General features: G+C 38.6%; 1 non-coding gene across 1 annotated transcript; it reads right to left on the minus strand.

The window, feature by feature from the left end:
* Positions 1-576: 576 nt before the first annotated feature.
* LOC122122667 lies at positions 577-685 on the minus strand. Its single transcript, XR_006150196.1, has one exon. It is a non-coding gene; the product is annotated as a U6 spliceosomal RNA (small nuclear RNA).
* Positions 686-12,910: the final 12,225 nt, after the last annotated feature.

Below are 12,910 nucleotides of genomic sequence, written 5' to 3' on the forward strand. Positions count from 1 at the left end.
TGAGCAAGGTAATGAGTACATTTCCTAACAAGCATTGTTACCTCCTCCTTTATTGTTCCCCTACCATCCCTTCCCTCCCACCTCCACAAGTCCATTAACCCCCTCCATTTCCCGGCCTCAATTTTAAAGTTCACTTTACAACATAGTGTATTGTGCATCTCATTGTTACATGGGGCAACCTGTATCCCTAGTTAAGCATTTTGGTTTTTTTTGTCCTTCCTCTCAAAAAATTAGAGGAGAGTATAAACAAGATGTCGGCACACCAACTTCAAATACAGTGAAAACAGGTGTTATAGCATGGGGGAGGAACATATAAAGAAACAAAAAAAAAACACACTGCACGTCATAAGTATGTAAGAAAAAATAGCAAGAAAAAAAAAACCACTTGTGTCCCTAACTTGGGGTTCATTTCCCTTAACACAATCTTATCTGGTCATATACACATAACTTTTGACCTTTTCTGCTTATCCCAGACATATATTAGTTATTGAAAATTAGAGAAACCATGGGACCTACGTTTCTTTGGACTTGGCTTACTTCACTTAATAATTTTTTTCCAAGTCTTTCCATTTCCTAACAAATTGGGCGATGGAATGCTTCAGAAATTTGCCTGTCATCCTTGCACAGGGGCCAGCTAATCTCTGTATCATTCCAATGTTAGTGTATGTGATGCTGAATTGAGCAAAGAACATTTTTTATATATAAATTGTAATTGATTTTCTTAAACTAGACAATACAACAAAACGTAAGTTTAAAAGAATTGTCATGAAATTTTAGAACCATGTACTTCTTACATAAGTACACATTTAAGAAAAAATCAAGATTGACATGTCAAAAACAAAATAATTCCAGATATTTGTTGTTCAAGAGATGTGTAGGAGGAGGAATTCAATTATTCTATACAAGGGACCTGTCATAATGAACACTGCAGCAAGTGTTAAGGTTTGTTAAAATATTTAATGTTTTAAATATATTTAATTTTGGGAATTTGCTTATATATGCCAAAACTGGGACTGTTGGGCAGGTCATAATACTTTTCTACAAAGTATTTAAGATTTATGGTAGCACATAACTACTACTAAGTATGTACATTTCAGAGTTTATTGAAACCTTACTAATGAGAAGTTGCAAAGTCTTTGTGTAAAGGAGCAGAATAAAGAGTTGACTATGTTATCTACACAGTTTCTGTTAAAACTGTAGGCCTTCCTTACTTTATATGTTAGTGAGGAACAAATGATGATATAAGCCATATACAAATTATTAGATGAACTATAAATGATAATCTTAGTGGGTGATTTAAACACTACTCATAGCCTATAAAATTCTTGTTGAACGTCATAATCTTAGCCAGTGTTAAATGTAAAGAAATATGACAATAATAAAATCTAATTTGTAGTACACTTCAAAAACTGAAAAAATGATAATTGTTTTGTTTTTTATTTTATTAATCATTATTATTTAATTATTGGTTTTCTTTATTTGTAGCATTGTTTTTCTTGTAATATAATACAACTTTTTGTAAGTTGTCATTAGGAGGTACTTTGAGAAGGGTATTGGGATGGCCACACCATTTTTTATAGGTGCATGTGGATTTATAAAGAGGGAAATTAAGAACAAAATATGTATTTAAAAAATGATCAAGTAGAGTCTGATTCAGGAGTGTTGATACATGTCCACACCTAAAATATTAGCCCTAGGCTGAAGCAGAGTTATTACAATGTTGAAGCAAGAAAAGTGAGAGACTTTGTTTTGTTTTGTTTTGTTTTTATTTTTATTTTGTTGGACACGGGGCTTGAACTCTGGGGCCTGGGTGCTGTCCCTCAGCTCAAGGCTAGTGATACCACTTGAGCCACAGCAGCACTTCCAATTTTTTCTGCTTATGTGATGCTGCGAAAAAAAACCCAAGGCCTCATGCATGCAAGGCAGGCACTCTACCATTGAGCCACCTTCCCAGTACCTGAGAGACTGGATTTTAAAAATCATCTAAACAACATTTGCTTTCTGCTTTGGGTTATATAATGAAATATATGAGTATCTTGTTATGTTTTTGTGCATTGTCATACTTCTAAATTTATACTAACTTCACCCACTTTATCCTTGTCAAAGTCATGAAATATCTCTGAGAGTTTGCTTCTGTGAAGATTGTTTTGTATTTATAATTTCTTCTGAGTCATTTTTATTTTTTATCAAAATCACTTTATATTTCATGTTGATGAGTATTTACACAGAGACAGGCATATAGAGGATTTAGTTTAACAAGTGAACATTAAAATTAGAGCTCAAAAATAAAAATGAGCCTTAACACATATTTTCATAGCTTTCCCCACATTCTCCCTAAAAGAAGACAATATTAAGAATGTCTGAGGGAGGCTTTTTAGCTCCAATTTTCTTGAGCTTCCTAGGTTTAGAATTCTTAAATCACAGAGACATGCTGTAATGAGAGTAAGATTTTTTGGTACACTTTTCCCTTCAGACTGTGTTTCTCGTTCTTCCCTTTTCTCAACTCCATTATTAGAGATTTTTCTCAGAGATGACTCCATCTCCAACTTTTCACTCTTCCTAGCTGGACAAATGAATTTGCAGATCAAGACTCTTAGACAGAAAGAATTTAAGAGCCTGAATCTAAGACACTTCTCTCATACACCATCCCTACAAAGACACAAGTACCAAAGCAGGATACATAGTTTCATTTTTTTCTAGCAAGGCCAATGCATGAAGTTGCTTGCTTCTGAGTGTGTCTGTTTGTAGCTCTTCCTGATGTTGCAGATTAACTTTATACCTAGTTCCATTATCAGCTACCAGGAATGGCATGTTTAGACCATCCAGGAGGTTGGCTCAACAGGGCGGCTGGATGTGTAGGATGCCTCATGAATGGCACAGAAGATCTGTGTTGGAAATACCGGGGGCAATTAAGGTATCCTACAAACACCATCTCAGCAAGGCAAAGTTTACTCCTGCAGAAGGCATCCTGTTGCATGTCCAAGTTGAATAAGCACACTGGCTAGGCAGCCCACCACTGGCTCCCATGAATTTGACCTTTGGGATCATCTTTCATGATGGATCAAAATTTTGACCCCTTTCAAACTAGTCAAAAGCTTTAATAATCAACCAAATCCGAACACCTGGCCATATGAAAAATAACCAACTTTTACTCAGCTGGTGTTCTACTACTAGTGCCATGTCTCTAGCCCCTAGCACTTCTCTAAAATAGCATTAGTAAGGTTTTGACTACCTTTACAAGGGCAGTGCTTATATCAGTCAAGCACTTCAAGATTTAACTTCTACAATTCTCCCATCTGATTTTGCTTTCTTTTCTTCCAAACAATAATCATTGACTTTCCTATTCAGCAGTATCCAATAAGATATTTTGATTTAAAAAAGGGTTTGATTAAGGCAGTTTTTCAGTCAGTCACTGAACAAAACCTGTTATAGGAGAGATAAAGCACCTGTGCACACATTACTAAGGAAACAATTACTAAAGAGGTAAATATTGCCACCATGACTCATTGTTAAAATGCTCATTCTGTCATCAAACTAGTAAAGGGATCTGCCACCACACACAGACACACAACCTTTTTTATAAGTGACTGGGGGATTGGTCTTGGGTTTGATCTCATGCTCTGGGCATTGTGCCAGAGCAGTTTTACTCAAGGCTACCACTTTAGCCACAACTTCAGTAGTATCTTTTTTTGCACCTTCATTGGAAATAAAAGTCTCATCTTTCCTGTCTGGGTTGGCTTCAAACAAAGATCCTCAGAATTCAGCCACCTGAGCATTTAGGATTATACTCAGCATCATCTCAGTTTTTAGGTAATTTGTTTCCAGTATTCAATCCTTGTAAGTCTTTCTGTATCATTGGCCTCCAACCACCACACAGATTACCTTTGAAGTATATTTATTCTTTTATTTTTATATATTTATTGTAAAAATACTGTACAGAGGGGTTAGTTACATGAGCAAGGTAAAGCATACATTTCCTATCAAGCATTGTTACCTCCTCCTTTATATGTCCCCTACCATCCCTAACCTCCTAGCTCCAAAACTACTCCATACACTCTCCCCGACCCCTGCCTAAATTGTAAAGTTTGTTTTTCAACAGTGTCTTGTGCATCTCATTGTTATAATGGGTCAACCTGTATTCCCCTTTAAGTTTTTTCCCCTTTTCCTCCTCAATCTAGTGAACTCTATATACAAGATGGAGGGCACCAGCATCAAAAACATTGGAAACAGTGGTTATGCCGTTTTGGGTGGGTGGGGGGACAGAATACAAAGAAACAAAAATCACATGGAACATTATAACTATGTTAGAAACAATAGCAAGAAATGAAAAAACCACTTGTGCCCCTATGTTGGGGTTCATTTCACTTATCACCATCTTATCTGATCAAGTATTATATTTAGACCAAACTTTTCCCATTCAATCCTACCAGGGGCTTCTAGTTACTTTTACATGGTGGCATTTCCAATAAACAAATCCTGCTGATAAATAAAAGCACATATTGGAATAATTCGATTATGAAGATCATAGGTTATGGCGATCAACAGAATAAAATTAATTTAAGCTGCTGCTTCTGGTTTCTAGCTTTAAGCTCTTTGGGAACTTTTCAGGGGCTCCTAAGTAAATATGAAATTTGTAAATATGTAGTTTGTTTTTGCAAATATGAAGTTTGAATGACCCTCTAACTAAGAAGTCTTTCCTTACGTAATTTAAGGTGTTTGAGAATGGTCAGGTGTGGATTGGCCAATGGAACCAAAGCACAGATTCCACTCCAGTTGGCCCGTAACATCTCCAATAGTAGTCTCCTGGAATACCACCAGACATTTCCCCTGGCTATGATTTGTACTTCCTGCTCATCTCAAAGGGTTGGCCTTCACTACATCCAGGTAAGTTTCCCAGAAATGTCCAATTTTCCCCACGTAGTTGACCTGGAAAGAATAGAGCTGATCAGTTTCAGGGATTTTTCAAATAGACTCTTGCTTCTGAGAAGAGTAACAAGGTGTTCCAAGTTGTCTCAGATGACATTTTGCTGATCTATCATGAATTTCATGCACATGGGGTCTGAGCTCCATGACAGCACAAATAGGACCTCTTGTGTGGCTTCCCTGCCACACAGTCATAGCAGTAGTCCTTTTGTGGACACAATCACCACAGTATTTACCTCACTTATTCAGTTTCAATTTGAATCTGGGTAGACTCAAAATTGGAATACATACACAGAGTGTCTGCTCCAAGAATGAATTTGCATCATATCCCTCTTGGTAGGAAACCCTTTAGGTGTAGCTTGCCTTTTTTTTTTTTGGTCGGTCTTGCAACTGAACACTTTGCCTGGGTGCTGTCCCTCAGCTCTTCAACTCAAAGCTAGTCCTCTACCACTTAAGCCACAACACCACTTCCAGTTTTCTGAGTGGTTTCTTGGTGATAAGAGTATCACAGAATTTACCTGCCTTGCCTAGCTTTGAATGACCGTCCTCAGATCTTAGTCTTCAGAGTAGCTAGGATTACAGGCGTGAGCCAACAGTGCCCATATTTTTTTTTCTTTTTTTCTTTTCTTTGTTCTTGGATTTGTTGGTTGTGAGGCCTGAAATCTGGGCCTGGACACTGTCCCTCAGCTCTTCAGCTCGAGGATAGCTTTCTACCACTTGAGCCACAGCGCTTTTTCTGCTTACATGGTGCTGAGGTATCGAAGCCAGGGGTTCATGCATGCAAGGCAAGCTCTGTACCGCTAAACCACCTTCCCAGCTCTTCGTCTGAGTTTTTAGTTAACTCACTTGCCAATGTTCAAACCTTCTAAGGTCTTTGTGCAGTGGCTGGGAAGGTGGTTCAGTGGTAGAGTGTGTGCCTTGCATGCCTGAGGCCCTGGGTTTGATTCCTCAGCACCACATAAGCTAAAAAGAAAAAAAGCCTGAAGTGGCTGGTGGCTCAAGTGGTAGAGTGCTAGCCTTGAGCTGAAGGGTTGAGGGACAGTGCCCAAGCCCAGAGTTTAGGCACCACGACCGGAACCCCCCCCTCCGAAAAAAAAGTTCTTTGTGCAACTTTTGTCTCCAATCACCACAGAAGCTCTTACCTTGTCAGATAATGTTTCTACAGCTAATTTTCCCATGCCATCCTACTAGAGCATTTAGTTTATGGATTAAAAAAATTTTTAGTATAAATAACAAACCTCTTTTGATTTTATTCTACTCTATATTTTATTTTTGCCAGTCCTGGGGCTCCCTGAGCTTCTTCTGCTCAAGGCTAGCACTCTACCAGTTGAACTACAGTGCCACTTCCAGCCTTTTCTGTTTATGTGGTTCCGAGGAATAAAACCCAGGGCTTCATGCATGCTGGAAAAACAATTTTCCACAAAGCCATATTCCCAACTCCCAAAATATTTTATTTATACTAATCATAAGAATAAAACTGATTCATAAGGTGCTTTCTGGTTTCAAGCTTTGAACTTTTTGGAAACTTTGTCAGGGGGGATCCTGGAAAGCACCTAAGTAATTAGGAAATACGAATGACCCTCTAGGGAAGGAGTCTCTCCTAACTAGTATAAAATGTTTGAGAATGGACAGCTGCATGAAATGCTAGGGTGAAAGGGATGGCCAATTGAGCCAAAGTACGGGTTCTACTCTAGTTGGCCAGGAAGGTCTACAACACTGGTCCTCCACAATACCATTAGATATCTCCCCTGACTATATTTAGTGATTACTGCTCATCTCTTCAAGGTTTTGATTCCACTGCATCTTGATAAGTTTCCCAGAAATGCCAATTACCCCTCCCCGTACCTAGAGAAGCAAGAGATATAGTTGGCTTGGGAAGATAGGGTTTTTGTCTTAGATCCATACTCTTGTGAACAGCATCAGCAGGGTCTTACAAGTTTCCCCAGGCCGTGTTTGAATGACATATCATGCACTCCATGCCCTTGAGGATCTGAGATTCATCATAGTAGGAAGTGGACCACTTGTTTTTCTGGTTTCTGTGCCACAGAATCTTAAGAGTAATGGTGGGCAGAATATTTAACCCATTTCACCAAAGCATTATTTTCTTTGTCATAGGACTTGAGCTGAAGGGCTCAGAGATAGCACCCAGGCCCAGAGTTCAAGGCAAAAGCCCTACGACTTGAGCCACAGCACCACTTCTAACTGTTGGTGGTTAACTGGAGGTAAGAGTCTCAAGGACTCTCCTGCCTGGGCTGGCTTTGAACTCTAATTCTCATATCCTGAGTAGTGCAAGCCACTGGCACCTGGTTTTTTACTTGAATTTTAAGTCTACCCAGAGAGTCTGCTTCTGAAACTAAGGTTCAATTCCATACATCCTTGGATCAGCTGGAGGATCAATCCAGGCTTCAGAGTCAAAGTGGGCAGCTGAGGGAGTTTAGTGAGTAGGACTTTTTTGAGATCCCCTTTCAGGATTTAAGATTTAAAACACACAAATGCAAGCACATATTCATAACAAGTTTTTGTTTGGACACGTGCACATTATGGAGCTCCATAATGAAAATCATCCATTATATAATAGTGTTCTCAGACCTTTGTCAACATTCTTCCTATGGATTATCAGAAGCAGGTCCTTAGATCATTTTTCTTAGGTTCCTTAGGCCTAGAATTCTTATTTCCCCATCTTAGCAGGTCTCTTGTGATTTCAGTTTTTGATGCATGTAAAACTCCCTATTGTAAGTTTCTTGTTCACCCTTCTCATATTTAACTCTCCCGTTACTGAAGATTTCTCCAGCTCCCACATTTTTATTCTTGGGCCAGGGAATGAAAACACACATTGAGACTCAAGTTCTCTTTGTGCCTAAGACACACTCAGCCCCTAAAAATCCCCAACCAACCAGGTAGTATGCTTTACTCCAATTTTTTCTCTCATGGCTGATGTATGAGATTACTTTTTATTGAGGTGCTTCCTTGGCCCTTTCCTGAAATTGCTGATACACTTTGCATCCTTTACCACAACGGATGGTGTTTAACCCAACCTTGAGCTATCTCAACAAGTCAGGATGTGTCTCCTCCTGAGGGTCTCCCTACATCTCCCTTGCATAACATGGATCCTGGACTAGTCCCCCATTGTTGGGAATACTCCCCTACTGTAACCCAATATCCCAAGAAAGACCACCAGGTCGAAAGGAACTTAGCATGGCAAAGTTTATTTCTGTTAAAGGGCATGTTATTGACAGGAAGCAACCACTCTGAGTGGGAAGTCTGCCCAGGTTATACCCCTAATGAGTTACTACTTCTGGTATTGATAACAAGTTGTGTTCACAATCTTGCTCTATTGGCTCTTTTGCAGCTCAGCTGGTTATTTTGAAAGGGGTTAACAATTTCAGAGCAATCCACTAAACCAGGACAACCAGGCCAGAAATTGTTAGAAAATTCTTACTCAGCTTGTGCTTTATGAGTTAAACTATTCTTCAAGTCCCTAGAATGATTTTAGTAACAGGATATACTTTCGTTATATAGCTTTTTGGAAGATGATTAGGCTTAGTCAATGCTTTCCCTCAATCCATCATTTTCAGAGAAAAATATTATTCTAACTCCTACACAGTCCATTCCCAGACAGAATTTATTATAAGCAGCTCCCTTTTTGGAATGGAGCCTTATGAGCTTCCAGGTGAAAACACCTTATTCGCATATTGCCTTGGTTCCCTTTGGCAACTCACCTCTGCAAGTGGTTATGAAACCAAAAGTTATGTGTGGCTGCTTCATTATACTTGTGCTCCTACAGCTAAAGAAAGAGGAAAGACTGCTCTCTGAAAGCATGTAACTATGGACGTAAGCATGCTTACTGAGCCCTGAGCACAGAGCACAGATTGAGCTGCAGCATTTTCAGAGCCATAGATGAATCAGTCAGATACCAGCTTCTTGGCTGACCACAGGGCACACTTCTGATGCCACATTTCTGAGGCAAAGCAGTTCTAAGCTGTGAAGACACTATGGCAAGAAGAAGCCTGAGGGGGAATTCTTGGTGGGAAGGAGAAGGTGAAAGTTTGGAAGTAAGTTTTAGAAACTGTGAGCCACTTTCTGAATTGCTTGAGGCAGCGAGCAGATCATCATATTTTCTAGCCCTCTAGATGCAGAGTATGAGAACACTTCCCACATCTCACACTCAATCCCACCTGCCTAGCAGTCTTCAATTCCCTCTTATAGGAGTTAGGCAATTTTTAAGAAAGCAAAATTCAGCGAACCTGATCTAGCTTGTGAAGAAAACATCCTCTGGCTTTAGGATAGAGCAATTTCTATCTCAGAATAAGAGGAAGAAAAGAAACCACATTCTACAGACTTTAACACCTTAAACATGCTAGTTTGCTGCATTAATTTTCATTTATTAGATTCATACAAGAAAAAAGGAAGAAATCTGAGAATTTCTGGAGCCTTTGCTTGCCTAATATCAGGTTCTTGTTGTTTTTTATTTGTTTGTTTCCTTTTTTTCCTAATACTTTAGAGATTCTAGTTGAAAAATTGAGAAAATGCAGACATTAGCCTGGTTCAGATTAATCTGAAACCACAGCACCTAACTTATCAAATTCTAATCTAAATATAGTCTCAAAGCTGAAGGTCAATGCTTCCCTGCCCTCAACATCTTCAGAATAACAGTATTGTCTATGTCTCGGGTTTGTTTTCTTTAAAGAATTAGAGAGCAGAACAGGTTTTAAAGCAGTTTTTCTTCAAAGTGAAAAAAGAGCAGTGCAACAGTCTCTACCTTAAAGCAAAAACAGAGCAGTGAAACAGACTCCCCAGAGTAAAGAGGGACATATTGTCTCATAATTGGTTTCCTAGTCTCAGAACATAAGTATGGAATTTTTCCTTATTGGATGCCCCATCTCAGACCACAAGCACAGAAAGCACTTTTGATTGGATGGGAAGTATAGGTGCACTCCCCAGACCATATTCAGAAAAAGTGTGTTAGCACCTAAAGCTTCATGGGAAAAGGGTGTGTATTTTTGGCTGCATCATTCATCCCCACCATGTTGGAGCCAGTTCCAACCATTACCTTTTATCCATAACTACCCAGATGAAGTGGTTTAACTCCCTCTGAGTGGCACATAAGCACTTGTTACTCACAGGGCACTGTACATTGTGATGTCCCATCAACAATATGTGAACAGATAAATTGGATATCTAAATTGCTGTTTTGAAGAAGCAAAGCCCTCTGACTTAAACTTGCACACTTAACTTAAAATTTATTTTCTTTTTTCAATTCTATTAGCATTACCTACTTAAATAAGTGGATTTTTTCATTTTGATATATCCACATAGGCATACAATGTACCATGATTATGCTTAACCCCTTCATAATTCTCTCCCAGGTTTTATTAATCATTTTAAGAATATAACATAGTAGTAATAAGTGCATTTACAATATTGTACAATCTCAATGTCCACACTCTTTGCATCCTCTAAGATTCAAATTCTTTATTTATTAAAACAATTTTCCACTCTCCTCTGCTTCAAGGTATACATCAAGTATGATTTTGTTTCCTTTCTCTATCAATTAGACTGTTCTATGTAACTACTGATATAAGTATAATCATGTAATATTTGATCTTTTTATGACTGGCTTATTTCACTTAGCAGTGTTCCAAAGAGTCATCCATAATATAGTATATGTCACATAATTCTTTTTTTTGGGGGGGGGGTCCAGTCGTGGGGACTGAATTCTGGGCCTGGGCCCTGTCCCTCAGCTCTTCAGCTCAATGTTAGCACTCTACCACTTGAGCCACAACGCCACTTCTGGCTTTTTTCTTTTTGCTTATGTGGTCCTAAAGAATCGAACCCAGAGCCTCATGAATGAAAGGCAAGCGCTCTACCACTGAGCCACGTTCCCAGCCCCATAATTCTTTTTGAAGTTGGAATAATATACCACTGTATGTATAAACCACATTTGCTTTAACTATTCATTTGTTGATGGCCACTGGATTGCCTCCATGTTTTGAGTATTATACAAAATGAATATGAGTGTACAAGACCTCTTCCAGACCTTGCTTTTAGATGTTTAGAGTGTATGCCCAGAATTGTAGTCACTGGATCACATGAAAACTCTCTTTTCTTTCTTTTCTTTTAAATTTTTGTGTCATGGGGCTTGACCTCAGGGCCAAGTCACTGTCCCTGAACTTTTCCTCAAGGCTAGAGCTCTACCACTCTAAACGACAGATCCTCTTTTAGTTTTCTGCCCAGGCTGTCTATGAACCGTGATCCTTGCATTTCAGCCTCCTCTCCTGAGTGGTTAGGATTATAGGTATGAATAATCCTGTTTTTAATTGTTTGAAAAGATACCATTCTGTTTCCCATAGAACTGTTCCAATTTTACCACACTTTTGTCAATATTGTTACTTTATTTTTTTGTAGTTATCCTACCTAATTCATATGAAGGAGTTATTTTCTTCATTATTTTGACTTACACTTTAGTGGTGATTAATGATGTTAAACACCTTCTTCGTAGGCTTGTTAACAGTTTGTCTTCTCTGGAGAAACATCTGAGTTCTTTGCACATTGTAAAATCAGGTTGTGTGTCATTGCAATGATGTTTTTTAATATATTCTTTATTTTTCTTTTTTTGGTTCCGGTCGTGGGGCCTGAACTCTGGGCCTGGGCGCTGTCCCTCAGCTCTTCAGCTCAAGGCTAGCGCTCTACCACTTGAGCCACAGTGCCACTTCCTGCTTTTTTTCCTTTTTGCTTATGTGGTGCTGAGGAATTGAACCCAGGGCCTCATGCATGCGAGGCAAGCGCTTTACCACTGAGCCACCTTCCCAGCCCCGTTTTTTATATATTCTTGATGTGAACCACTTATCAAATATATACTTGCAATAACTTTATCCCTTTCTGTGTTGCTTTTTTGGACACTGTTGATTGCAACCTTTGGTGCATCCTGATTTATGTTTTCCAACAATGAATGACCCTTCATTGATGTCAATTTCCAGTATGTTTTCTGGTCCTGTAACTACGAACCATCATATTGATTTGAACTCCTGCTATGGTAACAGTGAAGTAAAGCTACATAATTACGCTCTGGTCAAAAGTGGCTCTACTGCCACTTTTGAATATCTCTCCCTTAGCTTTTCGTAAAGGCCTTGGGGCATATCCACAACTTATTTGGTCCTTAAAAACCTGTAGAAAGTTACAGGCCTTAAATTTAGTTAGTTTTAATGGAAATACGTGACTTCCAATTTCTTTTTTTTTTTCATTTTTGTACATATTTGATTGTAAGAATACTGTACAAAGGGGTTACAGTTACATGTCAAGGTAATGAGTACATTTCCTATCAAGCATTTTTGCCTCCTCCAGGCAAATAAGATGAATATTGAGAGCTTCGTAATATAGAAGCACACCAAAACTCTTGGTATGTATTTTTCTTCATATGAGTATTTAGAATTGTGTGAAGCTAGAGATTTAACCTACTTACAAGTTAATAATGAACTTGTCACACTTTAATGGATGCTAGACGATTTATGATGCTCTTGGGTCAGAGACAAAAAGGTCTTAATTTTTACAGTAATAGTGAAAGCCAGTGAGATATGTGTGTATGTGTATATTTACAAATTTCAAGTGTATCTCTCATCCCTCAGTGCCACTGAGTGAAGTAAAGATAGCCATGTGAAGCTTATATAAACAATGGGTTCTGAGTTTGAGCAACTGCGATCTTTATAATGAGCAATAGGCATGCCTGAACTTTACTCTGGAGGATGACAATAGCTTAGAAAAAGCTTGCAAATATGCTACGGAATATAGAGCAGCTAGTGTTCACTTGAAGATATGCAAACACTTGAGACTGCCATGGAATTGTTCTTTTTCTTTTGTTTCTTGAATGTTCCTGGTTACCAAGACCAATACATATTTTTCCTAATAAAGGCATAGCTCCCCTTAAAAATGAGGCATGACGATTTGTTGAGAATACTTACTATTTTTCTAACCCTAAGGCCTCAATCCTATC

This window comes from Dipodomys spectabilis, unplaced genomic scaffold, assembly GCF_019054845.1.
Source record: "Dipodomys spectabilis isolate Male_0828 unplaced genomic scaffold, ASM1905484v1 ptg000214l, whole genome shotgun sequence".
Lineage (NCBI taxonomy): Eukaryota > Metazoa > Chordata > Mammalia > Rodentia > Heteromyidae > Dipodomys > Dipodomys spectabilis.